Source organism: Varroa destructor, unplaced genomic scaffold (genome assembly GCF_002443255.2).
Source record: "Varroa destructor unplaced genomic scaffold, Vdes_3.0 BEIS01000005.1, whole genome shotgun sequence".
Taxonomy (NCBI): domain Eukaryota; kingdom Metazoa; phylum Arthropoda; class Arachnida; order Mesostigmata; family Varroidae; genus Varroa; species Varroa destructor.
In genome coordinates, this window is record NW_019211458.1 from 33,571,938 (window position 1) to 33,588,281 (window position 16,344).

Here is a 16,344-nt window from a genome sequence, read left to right on the forward strand (position 1 = left end):
TCATTTAGAGCTTACATATTCATAATACGATTTATTTGTATTATATTAAGTACTGTTTATTTTTTTATATTTTTAGCTTTGATGAAGGCTTATCAATTATGACAGGATGTGGTTCGCGGAGCTTAGTAGTCGCTAAGAAATTGTTGTCATCATTTTACGAAAAGTTACCTTGAGTTAGAATTTTAGAGCTACGTAGATATGACGGCGACCGACAAAATTTTCGACACTTAGTATTTGTCCTGCACCGGTCTAAACGAAAACAAAGGCGCGACAAATCTGGTTAGGTGCACTGTGTTCGACTAGTAAAACCTGCAAGTACTTCTCAAAAATAGCTTTTTGAATTTAAATATAGTATTTCCGGCAGAAGTAAACGTGGTTCACTGGGATATTTGAGTACTATGAAAACTGATCTGGCCCACTTTAAGAATAGGTTGATTTCAAGAAGAGTCCGTATCTGATAGCCATCAAATCTTTGCCCTAAGTGAAACAAACTTGTTTATAGGTGTGCACCTTTTTGATAAATTAAAAAAGTCGATGCTGTTTCTCTTCCGCGTAACATACTCCTCTTTAAAGTCCATGTTTGAAGTGAAACTGTGTAGTCCAGATAAAACAGATACTGCTCCAATTTTTGGAGGTCTTTCTTCCTCAAATGTGTGCAAATAAAGCTTTCAAAAACATTCCTTAGTCAGGTTTTTTTGACATTTGTTTAAAACATTTGTTTATCAAAAAGTAACTTTCACATAAACAGTCAAGCATTTATGAAAAGTATGTATTTAACTATGAAAATAAGTTTCAATTGTTGAAGAATTGGAACGCCTGTGTCCCATATCGAGATTGCAACTAGCAGCCTCGGGCTATATAGTGAAAACATATAGAAGAATACGTGGCGTAGGGCATGGAAACGTCACTCTTTGTTACTTTAAACGCAAGAATATTTTCACTAGAATCATGCACTCAACTCCGCTCTTGCTTCCTATATAAATGAAATTGGGTAGGCGAAGCCTTTTTGATCGCTTTGTTTGGCGAAGCCTACCTTTGGAAATAGCCGTTCTGCAGAAAGTACGCGACCTTTTACCCCACCTTGTGTTCGTCCTATCAACTTACGAAGCTGGATAAGAATATCGTTCAACTTTGGGGAGAAACATTCCGGTCGTAATACTGTTTGTAAACATTAAGTTGTCAGCAACTTAGCTACTGTCACGAACATAATGACGGTATGAGCAAAATGTGCGCAGTTTTTCTGCGAGGTATCAGCTAGCCACCTACCTCGTTGAACTTCGTTTATAAAACGAAGCAGCTGTAGGGCAAGCAAAGCTCTTGTGCAAACGACTCGGTTTTATTCGAAAAGAGTAGCGTGTACAGACATGACATACAATAAACAATATCGTCTTTTTACGTAAATATTAGGATTGGCTAATTAGGATAACCCTTATTTATAAACTGTTTCTATAAAGTGAACTTTTTCCTACTCAATACAAGCACAGAGCCCACTGAAAAGAACATATATAGCTCAGTTAATAATGTAGGATGCATCATCTAATCACGTCTACTAATAACAGGTATTTCTCATGGGACATTCGCCATCCAGACTCTTTTACTTATCTTTGTTACTCATAGAACTCTTTCTGTTATAAGAGCCAGGACTTCACATATCCTTTATTTCTATTCATATGCTGATATAGTACTATCGTTAGCTATCTTAAAAATGTTTAGTATTTTGATCATTTGCTAAATCGGTGTTGTCTGCTCGCTTTCGATTGGTGCGACATCTTTTGAGTGAGCTTCCAGAAAATACGACAAAGCCCAGTTTCCGATGTAGAAAACTCCGAGAGCTTTAACGTGAGTACTCCACTGTTCTGACTGCTGGTCTGGAAGGGTGCAAAAATGAGACATATACAACGGTGAAGACTCTGACGACAGCTAGGAAACCGACCCAGAGCATTCGTTCAGACAGAGGCGAGACCTTCACACGAAATAGTCCACATCCTTGTATGTACAGGGTAGGTCGCATCTCACCCAATAATACAAATCGTCGATTAGTATGCTGGAAGGTAAGCGTCGCTTTTTCTCTCCAAAAGCTCACTTGTGGAAACATCAGCAATAATCAATAATCGCGTGCGTCAGATGTTACAAAAATGTACAGGAAGGATACTCTTGAGGTTATCCTCAAGGTTTTCTGGGTGAGCCAAGATTGACCTGCGCTCCGGATCCGAGAACCTGGTCACAGAACTTGTCCCACCCTTCTAGAAACGGAACAAATAACAGCAGTGCAAATAGTAAGACTACCACTGTCGCTTCCATTGATTTCCAGTGAAAAAAATGTAGGCGTTGCATTGACTGTGCGCGACGCGACAAACTAGAGAATTTTTATTTATCGTGCAGACGAGATGGACCCAACAGTCAACTCATTCGCCAGGTGAACGTGTCATGTATGCAGTATTTTAACAAAAGGCTGGCCCTTAGAGCGCCTTCCCTAGAGAATGATGAGATCTTACACTTAGGACTGAGGTCAGATGGACGTGATCGAATATAAGACCAGTACAGACGACACCTGCCGAACGGGGCACAAGCAATGTTAGTGTACGAAAAAAAAAAACAACACAGTAGAGGCACTCGACCAGCGCTAAAGGAAAGAACTATTCACGGAAAAAACGGATGCGAATGATATCATAGCAGAGACCAAATGACGCATAGCAAGTATGAGAGGCCAGGTAACGATTTTTCTACAAGCAGGATACCATGCATGTATGGGGTTCAAAAATTAACGTGTCGATCTATTTATGCGGTTGAGACATTTGGTGGCCAGCTGAAGCTTGTACAGTTAGAATCAGAGCTGTACGTGTTGTCTGTATTACCATTTTCTGCTGACTGTAAAGCGTATAACGACATAATGGCTTAAAAAGCGGCTCAAAAGAACACTCCGTTTTCATTTCTTCTTATGATCATCATCCAACAACATAATACTAAGAGATGCCTTTATAGTTACAATCGCTAAAAGGATCACATACAACGCTGCTAAAAAGGTGACGGCTTTTTCGAGGGTAAAAATCTTGAAGATTAAGAAGGAATCAAAACACGAGCTTCCGAAAACTGCAGCGAATAACTCGCGACATCGCCAACTCTCCTTGATGCTAGGAAACCCCAGCCTCCGCTTCAGGTTAGCTTTGTGAACTGTCCGGTCTCGTGATTTGTACAAATCGGGACCTCAAAGCTGTAGAAATATTTTGTGACAGCGCAAGTGGTTCTAGTATTCCCCTCTATTACAGCCCTGATGCTCGAAGTGCCGTAGTAAGTTAAGATCTAGCCAGGATAATCATTCAGAAGGCGTCAGACCTCCCCAACCAGCAGCGGCTCCTAACGGAAATGCCAGAACGCGGCAATGTCGTTGCTTCTCACACCTACAACAGTGGAAGACCAACTTTTTAGTGCCAAACAAGATATGGACTACAGTTACATTAAAACTGCAGGGTTTCTACTACTTTGCTCAAAGAGTAATCGGTATAGGACGCCCCAGTGGCAGAGTCATGGCTTTTTACGATGACCGGGTAGGTTACTGTCAGTACGTTAGTCAGAGATAATGGCGTTGTTCTGAATAAAAGTAAAAAAAATGAACGAATGAAAGTCAATCTGCTGTGTGTTTATGTCCGCCGGAGCCCAACTCGATGTTCATTTTTCCAAAAAGTTGCTAAAAGTATTGCGCACGGTGTAACTATCGTCTGCCTTCGTTATCTATCGAGACTTTAACGTAAGATCGGCCAGCGCTGCCTCAAGCCTCACAAAGGCAATCGGCGGGACCCTAGCTAACTTTGGCTGCTGAATTGTTGCTGAATTGCTTGAACCTACATAAGGCACAAGAAATTATCGAAATTTTCGCGACAATGTATGCGTAGACAAAGTAGACTTTGTCTGTGAGAATCATTTACTCAAGCAGCGAGCTACTTTTCGTATTTATGTCCCCATAGACATCGATCTAAGTCTGCGATCCATGCTTAGTCCAAAAAGAAAGAGAGGCCGTTCCCTTGAATCTGGAAACATTAACCAGGGTTTTGTCAAAATGCTACCTACCCATCTTATTGATACCGAAAACAACAAGCAGCAAGTGATCGATATTCATGGTAGTTCGTGCAACCTTATCGTGCTACGATCAGTGCAGGAAAAGCCAATATTAAGGCTGACTTTTTAATAACAGAAATTGTCTAGGCCTTTAAAAAGGCGTCCTATCTTCTCAGTGGTCAGAAACCATACTACGAATTATTCCTAACGATAAAAGGAACCCTGGCTTGCCAACATTGCATTGGAGAGTGTATGTTTTAAACTGCTAGCGTTCTTGATAAGATCAAGTTAGTTTCTGGAAATCGCTTGTGGCATCTCGAATAAGCAGGCCGACGAACCATCGCGGCATGTAAAACTCTGCTGGATAATATCGAGAACCCATTGGCTAGGCTGGCATGGCCCCTGTTCACCGTATTCGTGGATTTTAGAGTTTTCCAAAAGACGTCGTTCTGAAACTCCTGGCAAAGCAGAAGATTCCGAGAAAATCTTAAAGCACATGATAACTAGCCTTCAAAAAAAACAGAGAAAGGTCGACAACGGAATAACAGAACTTCTAAACCGAAGATTCCCCCGTTCTCAACATTTCTAAAGTATATACCAAGGAGAGTTACAGGGCCGAGAAGCCGTACAAAGATAATTTTGTAACTCAGACGATCCAGTTGCCTATGGAAGCTGGCGTTTCTAAATCCAGCAAGCGTTAGCTAAACTGCATATAATCTCAGTATAATTCGACTCGGTTGTAAAACTCACAAAAATGTGGGCGATTAGGTTTAAGGCAAGAGAGCAGATTACTTTCTAAGGCACGCACTCTATTGCAGGGTCACCGCTAGCGTGGGCAAATAATTTTCCTTTCCTCACGCTTATTCTTTCGTTCAACGGTAAAAGCGCTTCGTCGCACGCCACAGACAGATGCCAAAAAGAAATCCTAGCGATGTTTATTATCAGGGATCCTGATCTTCTTTTAGTTGTTAGCACCCGAAGGCTATCCGACATTAAGGTGGCCTCAGTGGTTGTTTATAGGATAGAGGCCGCGTAGGAGGACTTTCGTCTTGAAAAGTTCGTGCAACTAAAGCTCCTTTAAACTGCCTATATTAAACGTGTTCTCGGACTCTATCGTGCGGCACAAAATCGATTGGTCAAGCTTCTTGCAGCGACATCTTTATTTATCAAAGACGTTTCGGCAGGAGGTCGAAGCGTTGTTAAAACGTCTATGTGCCCTTACTAGGACACCTAGCATCCTGACCATCCCGAAAAATGCATTCCTTCTGATCTTCCCAAATGAGTTTCCTAAGTTTACAAAATGCTGTTATGTAATAGTCTTTATAATCTGCTTGGAAAAAAGGATTGGCTACATTGTTGTAGCCGTATTAAGTCATCCCATTTCATCTGCGTTTCCTGATCATGGACACCTTGATTTGATATAGTTCTTTCAACACTAGCACATATTAACAAAATAAGATTTTGAGGTTATTTTAAGGCGATGCTTTTCCCGAAACCATCGTCTATTTAATTCTAATTTTTTGCGTCTATGGATCTATTTCGACTTTACTCTCTCGTATGCAAATGCGGAAGTTCTTGCCTACCGGCTAGCTTGTGCTCGCAGTAGATTGGAAAAGTATTTCTTAGAAGAAATGCCAACGGTGATATGCCTTTACTCTAAAATTTCTATTACATAGTCATATGAGTGAAAAACCGATAGTCTATAGATAAACCTCAAACACATTCAATTCCATCATAAAGAAGATAGTTCCGAGGGCGTTGTTTTAAGTTCTTTATAGTCTACCTAATCAAAACCGCACCAAGACTATTGTATATAACTGAGATAAATATCTTAATAAACTGAATATTCTATTTCTATCTTGCGAATGATGAGTTATATACGAATATATCCAAAAAGCGTGTCTAGTGACTAGCTCGAGCTCTTTTTCTACTATCTGTTTTTTTACTACTGTGCCTTCTACATAGAGAGGATGTTATCACATAGGGTACTGAAAGAGCGCTATGCACTGTTCGGTCACTTTCGTCATCTTCTGATTATTTTCATATCTTAGCCGTTAGTCTTATCACTCCAGCTGGACTCAGGACCACCTATCTGAGGTAATAGTAAAAAAGCAAACCATATAGGCTTTAAAAAAGTTTATGTACATGCCAAATCAGTTAGACCATGGACTGCACAATTACAAGCCGTCATACTTCAGTGTCAGATAGATGCTTATTGCTACGGACAGTATAATTCGTCTAAATAGATTTTGGTTTGGAACGAGTTCAGATGTTCTTTAGTGAATTTCAAGCTTATCTACTAAACTCATGCACGACTCTGACCGGATATATGCTCGATCGTAATTGATTTTTTAAAACTCTATGTTGTGCTGCTGTATACTTGAGCTTGGTGTTTCCACAATGGTCTCTCAATCGAATCGTTTACGATATAGGCAGTTTTTTTTTTTTATTTAGGTGTTTGCATTCTATAAGATCGTTAACAATTATCTGTTAGTATTATAACAAATGTCTGTTTTTAATGTGTTTAAATCTTTGGTACTTTTACGATTATAATGTACCTTAGTGTTCCGGCCGTATAGCCGAACATCCTTGTCGAACACACACAAATACGCAAGTTTTTGTTTCACCCTTCCGGTATCGTTTAGTCACGGAGGTCTGTCGTTCCATTATCACAATTTCCTAAGACACGGATCCTTTTATTTCAATGACACCAAGTGCCCCGCCTGTCGGCAGGATTTAGACATTTGCAGCTATTTGTGTATGTTCTTATCAGATCGTCGTCTTTTACCTAACTCTGTTATAATAAAATTTTTAGCAACGTAGTTCACAGTCTAAAAACATAGATAAGCATATAATGGGAGAATTACGAATCGTTTTCAGCCATAAAAAGATTGCAGTGCTACAGGACGGCTGTCATAAGAGCTCGTTTTAGGCTAATTTGTGGCAAAAATACTTGACCCTCGGGAAATTCTGCTAATTTACCAACATTTTTCTGAAGATGTCGTAAATAAGAACAAATGGAAAACAATTCAGTGCATCACCTGTCGGCTTTTCCTTCCAAAAATGAAGTAACCAGCAGATCTTCGTTGTCTATTCTTCTATTTGCACCCAGTGGATATAGTCTAAAATTCAGCCGTGCACGTAAATAATCACAGACCATACCATCACCAATGGAATCCCTAAAACGGTCGCAAAACCCGAAACATTTAGACCGTACTATTTCGTTTGCGTTGATTGGAAAAACATAGTAGCCCAGATGAGATATCGACTTTACAATGGCATTCAAGTTACCTAATTGCTAGGCAGTTTTCAAAAGGACACTTCAAATATTTTAAGTTTCCTGCTATTATCCCTCCCTCTTCTTTCTCGGCGCTGTCCAAGAAGGTTGCATTTTTAATAAATAAAAAATAATAGATAAAAAAGAAAATGCAATTTTTATAGTTGACCTAAACAAGTGATTTGATCGTGTGCTGTTTTTTTCGATCTCGAAAATAGACATGAGCCGTTTTGCAGAATACTTCTTAACTTGCTACATTGGTATGTACGTAATGGTACACAGCTTTGTAATCAAGAATCGTGCAGCATTGCAAAATGCAACGTTTGATCCTGGCTAGAAAGATCTTGACAGTGTGATCGGTCAAGTCATGCAAAGCTCTGTTTAGATGTTTTATAATGAAAAATAGCGGTGTTTATATTCGTTTATGCAACGCCAGCGTTTCGATTAAACTTTCATACTGTTCCCTGACGCGGGAACGACATCTTACGGAATTTACAAGTCCAGGCTTAAGAATGAATATAGGTACGCTTTTAAAAATATTTATACGTAAAAAATATTTCTTGAGGCAGTACATATTAATCGGCCTTTCATCGTTCTCATTATTTGAGACGCGAAACGGTTAGACCATTTCCCAAATCTATAAAGGATACCTTATAAATTATTATTTTGAGCATATAACCTATGCAGTAACTGCACCACAGTTTCTAAAACCATTGCGAAGAACAAGATCGTAAATAAGGACTACGTGCAGGTAGTTTCAAGGGCGCTCATACAATGTGTCATAGTCCCCCTTTATGTAAATAACAGCGTATTCAGTTCAGTTTAACAAACGGACTTCAATAAAGGGGTTATGCCAAAGGCTTTCGTGTCCTGTTTATACAGTTTGCGCTCTAGTCACGTCGTGTTTAATCGATCATTCAGTTAGTACATAGAGTACCGTTTGTGTAACACTGCATGTTGAAATGACTGTGCAAACTGACTTTTTCCTTACATCACTATGGAGTAAATTTCAAACAACTACAGGAAGACAGTGTATGTATCTACTTAAATTCGCTTTACCACTGCTAGCGCTGGTAGGCTATAATAGTGGAAAAATAGATAGATGACGAAATCTCTTCCGTCTGGGAAACGACAATAGCCAACTCTCTCGAACAATCAGTCAACTAGAGCCCGAACCCCCCGATTGAACAGTGTTAAGAAGATGGTAAACTTTTTAGACCATACAAATTACTTCGATTTACTTATCTTTACTAAAAATGAGAAACTATACGTATATCACGTTTTACCATTAATGATCACCTTGTACCGAAATGGAACACCCTTAAGGTACCCGAAAATCTTTGATGATTGCTAGCAAACAAAGATTACAGCCCGGTAATTATAGATAACGAGATACATCTTAAACTTGCGCATCGGCTGTCAATCCCTGACGATGTATGCACTCTGTAAGAGATACGTTTGTGCCTGTATGTGTCATCATTCATGCGTACAAAATGCGAACCAGCCATCATTGGTCGTTATAACCGTGACAGGTTTAAGTCTACATCTGAGATGCGTACGCCATCAGTAAATAGTAGTCGTACGGTCACACAACCGTCGGGCTGTAAACACAGTTATAATCGTTTTGAAAATCATCCAAATTACTGCCTGAAAGTTGATTGCCTCAAACACGTATCGTGCCACTGACGTATAAGGAAAAACAGTTTTTTTTTTTTAAAGATACCAAATAGTGTCCCTTATCCCGTCAGAATTGCCTCGGCTCTGAAGGATAGGTCTCTCTTTTGCACTGACCTACCCTAAAGCTTGACAGTGCATTTGGCTTTAGAAAATCATGGCTGTCAATTCGGTTACTTTAAGCTCCTAGCAAGCGGTTACATAAACAGCGAAAGTTCGCAATTTTAATATAAATAGTCAACTTTGTTCTAAAGTCTTACCTTTTTTTGCCGCAACGCACAGATTGAACCAGATCTAAACTATTCATCGGAAAACATCACCTAAATAACCAGTACTAACTACTAGCGCAACATACTAGGTCGGGAAAAAGTGCCCGTGCACTCTTTTCTTTTCATATTTTTTATTTTTGCTACAATATATTATTATGTTATGTATACCCTGGCACTGTTAATAGTGTCATGCAGCAGGATGATTTGACCTCGTCTGTCGGGTCTTTCTCTCGAATAACGTGGTTAACCTAATTCAATTGAACCAATAAAAACTGCGCCGATTAACTGCCTCCGAGGAAACAGTTCCATGTGAATTGTACTTTTGTAGTCCCACCAACTTCAAAGTCTAATCTTCTTTTTTAGATGAAAATCTGGTTGGACCTTCGGTTTTAGCTTCTCTCCCGAAGCCACCTATTTTAGTCTCTGGTTCTTCAGGTATTACTTCTCGTTAACAACAATGCTGTGCAAAAAATGCGGTGTTTGTAAGCGGCGTCCGTTACTGTCAATAGGGAAAGCGAAGATGGGTGTGCAGTGACGTGTTCGAGACAATCCAATTAGGCACCATTCCCGTGCGCGGAGGGACGAGTCATATCAGGCACAAGGTAGTTCGCAGAACATCACGCTGAAGTCCAATGAAAATATACCTGTTGTAACAAGCAGCCCTTAGGGCTGCTTGTTACAACAGGTATATTTTATAGCAGCTTATAATGTGAGAAGGAGTACTAATCAAATAGCCAGGTAACAGAATATCTTCGATCGCGATCACAAGGTTAAATGTCGCATCGGACGATTTGGTTTTTATAGCGTGATCCAACTTAAAGGCAGCACTTTGTTGAGCTTTTAGAGGAGCTTATTTAATTTTTTTTTAAATCGCTTAAATTAACTCGTAGGAAACCGGCGATAAATTCCCATGGTAAACATTAGATTCTCTAGAGTGATCATTAAAGATATACTCGGTGAGAAGCTACTTATCTAGTAACAAAGATATGGAATGATCATCGAAAGCAAAAGCCTATATTCAAAATGGTGTCTTTTTTTTAAAAATCGGTCTTCAGGAAAACCAGGAAAACATGAGGAAGAATTAGGCCAAGAAGTATACAAGCAACATTTATTTTTTACAGTGTAATTGTTCCAATTTATTAACTTCAGTTGAGCAATGTGGTAATAATAATACTAATAATAATCCATCATCCGTTCGGTCATAGACCATCTAGAATGTGGTGGGTGTGTCAGCCTTTGCTCTGAATCTGGCCACATTGGGAACGGCGTATGTACTTTTTCATGCAATGTCTGCCGAACACGTCGAAGCTGCAAAAAATCGTAGAGAGTCGTTAGAAAAGGCTATAGAATAAAGGAGGTAAGTAGCACCCGCAGCCAAATGTCCAGGTAAAAAGAACCGAAAGAGGGAGCAGACTCATTCCACAACGGCCTTCGTACAACGCGTGGCATCTCAGAGCACCTAGCTCGGTTTCCTAGCTTTACCCCCATCCGCTTGCCACTCGTCGAGGACGTTCAACAACACAGGAGCGAGCACGAAAAAGTGTGGAGTGAATATTTTTCTACGTATAAGTGTATGATTTAAATGCATTTAGAATCACATAAGCATATAGCCATATATCAATATATCAATGTAGAGAAAACGATGGTGACTCTTGAACGTCTTCCTCGGCTTTATACAAGCACACCGATCACTGTGTTACTGCATAAAGGGCCTACCTGAAAAAAAACCGTGAAGCCTAGAGGCAGGATGGAGCTGGGAAACAGAGGCCGAAGAAATCGGGGCGCCCGTTCTGCTTCTGTATCCATTATCAAACAAAATCAACAACAGCTATATATCGAAATTGTGAAAGCAGCAAGTCCTGTTTAGGACTGACAACACGGCGGGCTGTTATAGAGGGCTACAACACAAAAACAATAACAGCCTTGAGTCACAACCAGGGACCTTTAGAAGAAGAAGGACACGGGCGGTGGCGATAGAGAAGGAATAAAATCAAGATTAATTGCAGAAGGATAAACCAAGAGAGAAAAAAGTAAAAAGTAACTGTGCTATAAAAGTTCTGGCCTGGAGTACGTCTGAGGACAGATTGGCCTGCAGCGGATCACCTTATTAACCCGGTTGGGAACGCAAAAGGATGACGATTGCGAAGAAGAATGCTAGGAAGTTAAAATCGATTTTCATTAAAACCATGTCAAAGAGAGCGCTGACAGAATACAGGAAAAGACGTATCTACCTTTTTATGAAGGTATATTTTTCTATTGTAAACAGAACTGTAAGCAGGTTGGTATAAGATACCTGCATTTAATACATACTAATAAAAATCGATTTTTAACCTTAGTTGTACATCGTTTGTCCCAGTGATATATTAACCGGTAATGTATGTGTTTGCTAATGTTAAGGACACGTGGCAATTTAGATTCAAATCCAGGCCTTTTCGTGCCGAGAGCCAGTTGTCCCATGGAGCGCCAAAAGACGATGCTTAAGTAAATATCAAAACATATAAGGAGTTAAGCATTCTTTCATAATTCTGTCTTATAGCTGAACGTTTGTCTTTGTCTTACTATATCGATTGGTATAAGCAACTCTTTATTTTGTTTATTTGCTTCTAATCAGCCTCTACGATTAGCATGAAGGGGTTTTTACAGATTCGAACATTGGCGGAACAGAAACAACTGCATATTTGTCTCCTACATCCCATGCCTGTTATGCGAATATTAGCTGACTAATTGAAAGTACCATTTTTTTATTCTGAAAAAGCAGTATATTTTCTTTATTTAATTAGTGCTTCAGGCAGTCCTTTGCACCTCATCTCGAAGTTGTGTATATGCAAATTTTCTCTGGGGAGTTCCTCGCCTTAAATATGATTAGGAGATGGTGGCGTTACTTAAATATTGAATAAAGTACTACCGATGGTTTAGTGGTATTTTCATAGGTCTGTCCTAGATTTCGATGAATGAAGACTTCCAAAACAGTTAATAGCATTGTTACCCTATAAAGTAAGAATTTTAAATGGCTTCCTTCTTTCTACTGAGCATTTACATAAGTAAAAATTATATAATAAAAAGTATATTATGAAATTTATTATCAAAAAAGATACATTTATACAGTGTAACTTCGATATATATGCTGTTAGCTAACGTTCTTCATTTAGGATTAACGTTCGTCTGCGACTGTGTGCAGCAACTCATCGTATTCGATAAGTTATAAAAAGTTGTGCGACACCATTTAGATCTAGCGTTGTGGTGTCGCCCCGCCCCCGTGTTAATAGCCCCGCCGTAACCGTCGGCTATTTTTATACAGGTTCGAGTTCACTTGATTGCAGAAACAAACAACAGAGCTTGCTGCAAGTTGTTTGTATTCGATATTGCCAATGCTGCGCCAGCAGTCGCCTTGTGGCAGAAAGGCGCCTTGAGCCGTAACGTAACGGTCATAGAAGTTCTCCTTCGCTCCTGATTTGGTGCATGAGGATACGGATTATATGAAATTGCGAAATAGCATATCATCATAACATATAATTATACGAATATTAATGAGAACTGCATTATCTGTGCTTGATAGTAGATAGTTTATTTTAAGTGTTTATTGTATGTGTAAAAAGATTATTGTAAAAGAGACTATATTTTGCAAGTGACCAAGTTTGGTTTCCGTTTAACATTAATTAACAATTTTCTACAAGTGTTGCTGGGCTACCAGCTAAACGATTTTATCTGTTATCTAAACTTGGGCTGTACTGTCGCTATAGCTACCTGATCGCTGTTAATATCGCTACCAAAAGATAAACATTAGATATATAGTCTGCGTCATATGAGTTCTTGAATAAACAAGATGGTGTTCTTGTGACAAACCGTACACAGTTTATCTATCCATTTCTCAAAAACGACTTTAAGATAGGATGGTTCATTGCGACAGAGGTCTGTACCCATTGCAGACTTTACAAAGCAGTAACATTATTTACGGAAACATAGTCAATCGAAATAGGAGACAGAAAACAGCGGTATAAATGCGAGTACGATATTTCAGAAGTGCGGAGTGCAGTACTGTTGTACTGCGCATTAGTCTTGGCAGAAATCGAGATCGAACAAAGTGAAATCTGCAATGGATGGCTAAACGAGAAAATGTCTGAGCGTATTTTGGAGCAGAAAGGCGGGAGGTTAAAAAGCAAGCAAGAAAAATTGATCAGGCTTAGCTAAGGGAAACTCATTTGTCGCTATTGGCAGACTCGGGAGCATATTATTAGCAACAGCGGAGGTGGACGCCGGAGTACAATCGATGCCTTCAACATGAAAGAGAACATGTGATCCACGTTGCAGTCGCTAACAAACGGGAGTATACGGAGCGTCGTCAGGATACTAAAAGCACGTATTATATGCGTTACTATAAAAATACGCATTACCGTTTACGCGTTTAACGCTAGTACACATGGCGTCGTCGCAGTCTGTCTGAATATCCGCCGAAGTTTGCTCAAAGGAAGCTACTTTTGTTTAACAAATTCCTGTACCAATTAAGCCCTCAGACTTAACAAGCTGTGGATTATATTACACAGTGTATCGAAGTTCATTCAGTAGTACACCTGATTACAAACAAGTGCGCCAGTAAGCATTCAAGTTCTACCAATGTAACTGCCGTGACTTTGTGTCAATTTAACTGTTCATAAACTCGTCGAAAACGAAGCTTTCTTGAAGCTCGATCCTTTGCCTCACCAGCCTTGACTTAACAATAAATATAAATGACGAGGACGAACGAAAACTATCAACCGATTTTTCAGCATTTAGCAGCCTTAGCTACAGGCCTGGCACCTGTCTAGACTTGAGTCTGAGCTAACATTTAGCTGTTGCAGTCGGCTAATTAGTAACTTGCCTTGCACAAATAAAAAACTTAAATTTTTCGGTCAGAATATGTCGCCAAGCACTCACAGACTGAAGCATAGTTAATACGCTGTGTTTGTATGACTTGTCGCCAATAGTCTCGGTGGAATAAGTTCCTGAAGCTATAGAACCTGCTATCATTTCCGCGTAACGGTAACACACGATCTTATCGAGAATAACAATGGACGCGTTTAACAAAAGCCTATAGTTCTATATGATATTAGGTCAAAAGATTTCATTAGTTTTCAGTGGTGGCCACAATAAATAGCGGAATGCATTTAAACTCCGTCAGAGCTCAAGTCGTCGTAATGTTTGTTTGGTGCGTCGTGGACCTGTTGCTTCAAACGTCGTCTGCAGATTTGGTACATCAGGACAAGTGTTTCGAGCCAATGGTACGGTCTGAGTGTCCAACAAGCTGGTCATATGTTGCTTTGCATAAATGCAAGCTTATTTTCAAACATACCTATCGCTCGGTATGATAGATAAGTGCATTTTATTAGCGAAATCACCATATTAAAAACAACATCCATGAACACCAATTTCTTGCGTCTGTTCAGAACTGAAAGGTTCCTAGCTACAAGAAACAGTCCGTGTAAAAAGATCCTATAAAGGAAGAGGAAAGAAATAGTACATCTGTTACTCGTCACCTTTACCGCTCGTTGCAGTCAATAAAATCAATTTTGGAGGTAAACTAATCAAATTTACTTTACTTCCAGTAATATGAAATTGATACTTCAGCTGAAACTTATTGTTTTTACGATAGTAAGCTACCGAGCGCCACTTTCTCCGCATGTCACGCCTAGCCTATTCAGAAACAAACCTTAGGCAGATATGGTAATCGGACACAACCGCGAAGTAGGATGCAGCGGTTACCGATGCATAGACGTCGCTGTGTGGTGCCATTTTGCGTTCGGCGAGAAATGGTGCCGGAGTCAACGCCCCGATGTTAACATACTTTGCTTTTGCGACAGCAACTGCTACAGATTGGACGAGAGCGGTCTCCGCTACACATACATACTCACCATTCTAAAGGGCTTTGACCGAAGACCAAAGATCCAAGGACAATGAACGGCTAAGAAACTCAAATTGTCGAGAACAAGAAAAAAATGATGTTGAATACTAGCGCAATGTAAGAATGATAAGTTCGTCCGAACCGCTGTACTAAGTTCTGGTGCGACCTTTGAATTGGGCTTCGTTTTTTCACTATGCCCAATTCGGTCGGAATTGCGCTTGTTTTTCCATCTGGATTGCCAATACCCAGTGAACTTTCACACTTAGTCCTTTTGTATAGAAAATCAATAACGTTAAATTGAATATATGGGCATAAGCCATACGTCCCGCTAATTTCGTTGGTGTTGTCACAGATACTTATGACCCTCTCATATATATATATATAAGAGAAATGGTCTAGCCTATGTGGCGAAAACATTCGGTAAATCTGAACGCTTTAGCGTTAATAATAGTGATAATACGAATCACTGAAGTTCTTCACTGGATAAATTCCCTTTTTGAGTGCCTTAAGTATATAGAAAGCTACTACAATCGGTTTAATGCTTTTAGTGTAAATTTGTTTCAAAATAGAAAAGTGCACTGGAATCCGATTTAAAACGAAGAACAGTTAGATGATACCCAGTATTGTTTTTTTGTGATGTTATTTTCGCTTGTTTATGCTGCCGCTGTACCGAATAAAACCCTCAGCGATGGTATCGTAATTAAATTTAACACTCTAGTCTACATTTCAAGATGTTTTACCGAATATAATTGCTAGAACAAGTAAATACTTTGTTGCTCTATATCTTGGAGTGTTATTTACGAACCTGAATTCACGGTTCATTCCCGGATTCCCTAACTAATATCTAGAGTGATCTGACGCACTGGTTCTGCTTAGTTTTAGGTCCGAATTTTCCGCGCATTATTATAAAAAAAAAACATAATTCCCTTAATATTTTCTAAATTGTGCATCAAAAAAGCCCATCTTTTTTCCATCCAAACGCCCATTGTTTGTTTACACTTAAAAGTCTTAAACAAATAGTACACTGCAGACTTCAAGTGATAGGCATCAGTTGCACATGCACGCTTCTAGTGCTAATTACTCCTTATCCGAAATACTCTACCTGAATTTTTTAATAATATCCACTGCAGTATTCGGTGAAGTAACAAAAAAAACTCTTAACAACTATTTTCTATTTCCTGGCTACGTTGGCTTCA

General features: G+C 39.4%; 1 long non-coding RNA gene across 2 annotated transcripts; it reads right to left on the minus strand.

The window, feature by feature from the left end:
* Positions 1-10,367: 10,367 nt before the first annotated feature.
* Positions 10,368-14,950, minus strand: LOC147755593 (uncharacterized). 2 transcript variants are annotated; one of them, XR_015329322.1, is made up of 2 exons: positions 14,185-14,950; positions 10,368-10,581 (listed from the first exon to the last, which is right to left on the minus strand). It is a non-coding gene; the product is annotated as an uncharacterized LOC147755593 (long non-coding RNA). The 2 variants fall into 2 exon arrangements; XR_015329321.1 differs by lacking the exon at positions 10,368-10,581 and adding an exon at positions 12,330-12,720.
* Between the last annotated feature and the right edge of the window lie 1,394 nt (positions 14,951-16,344).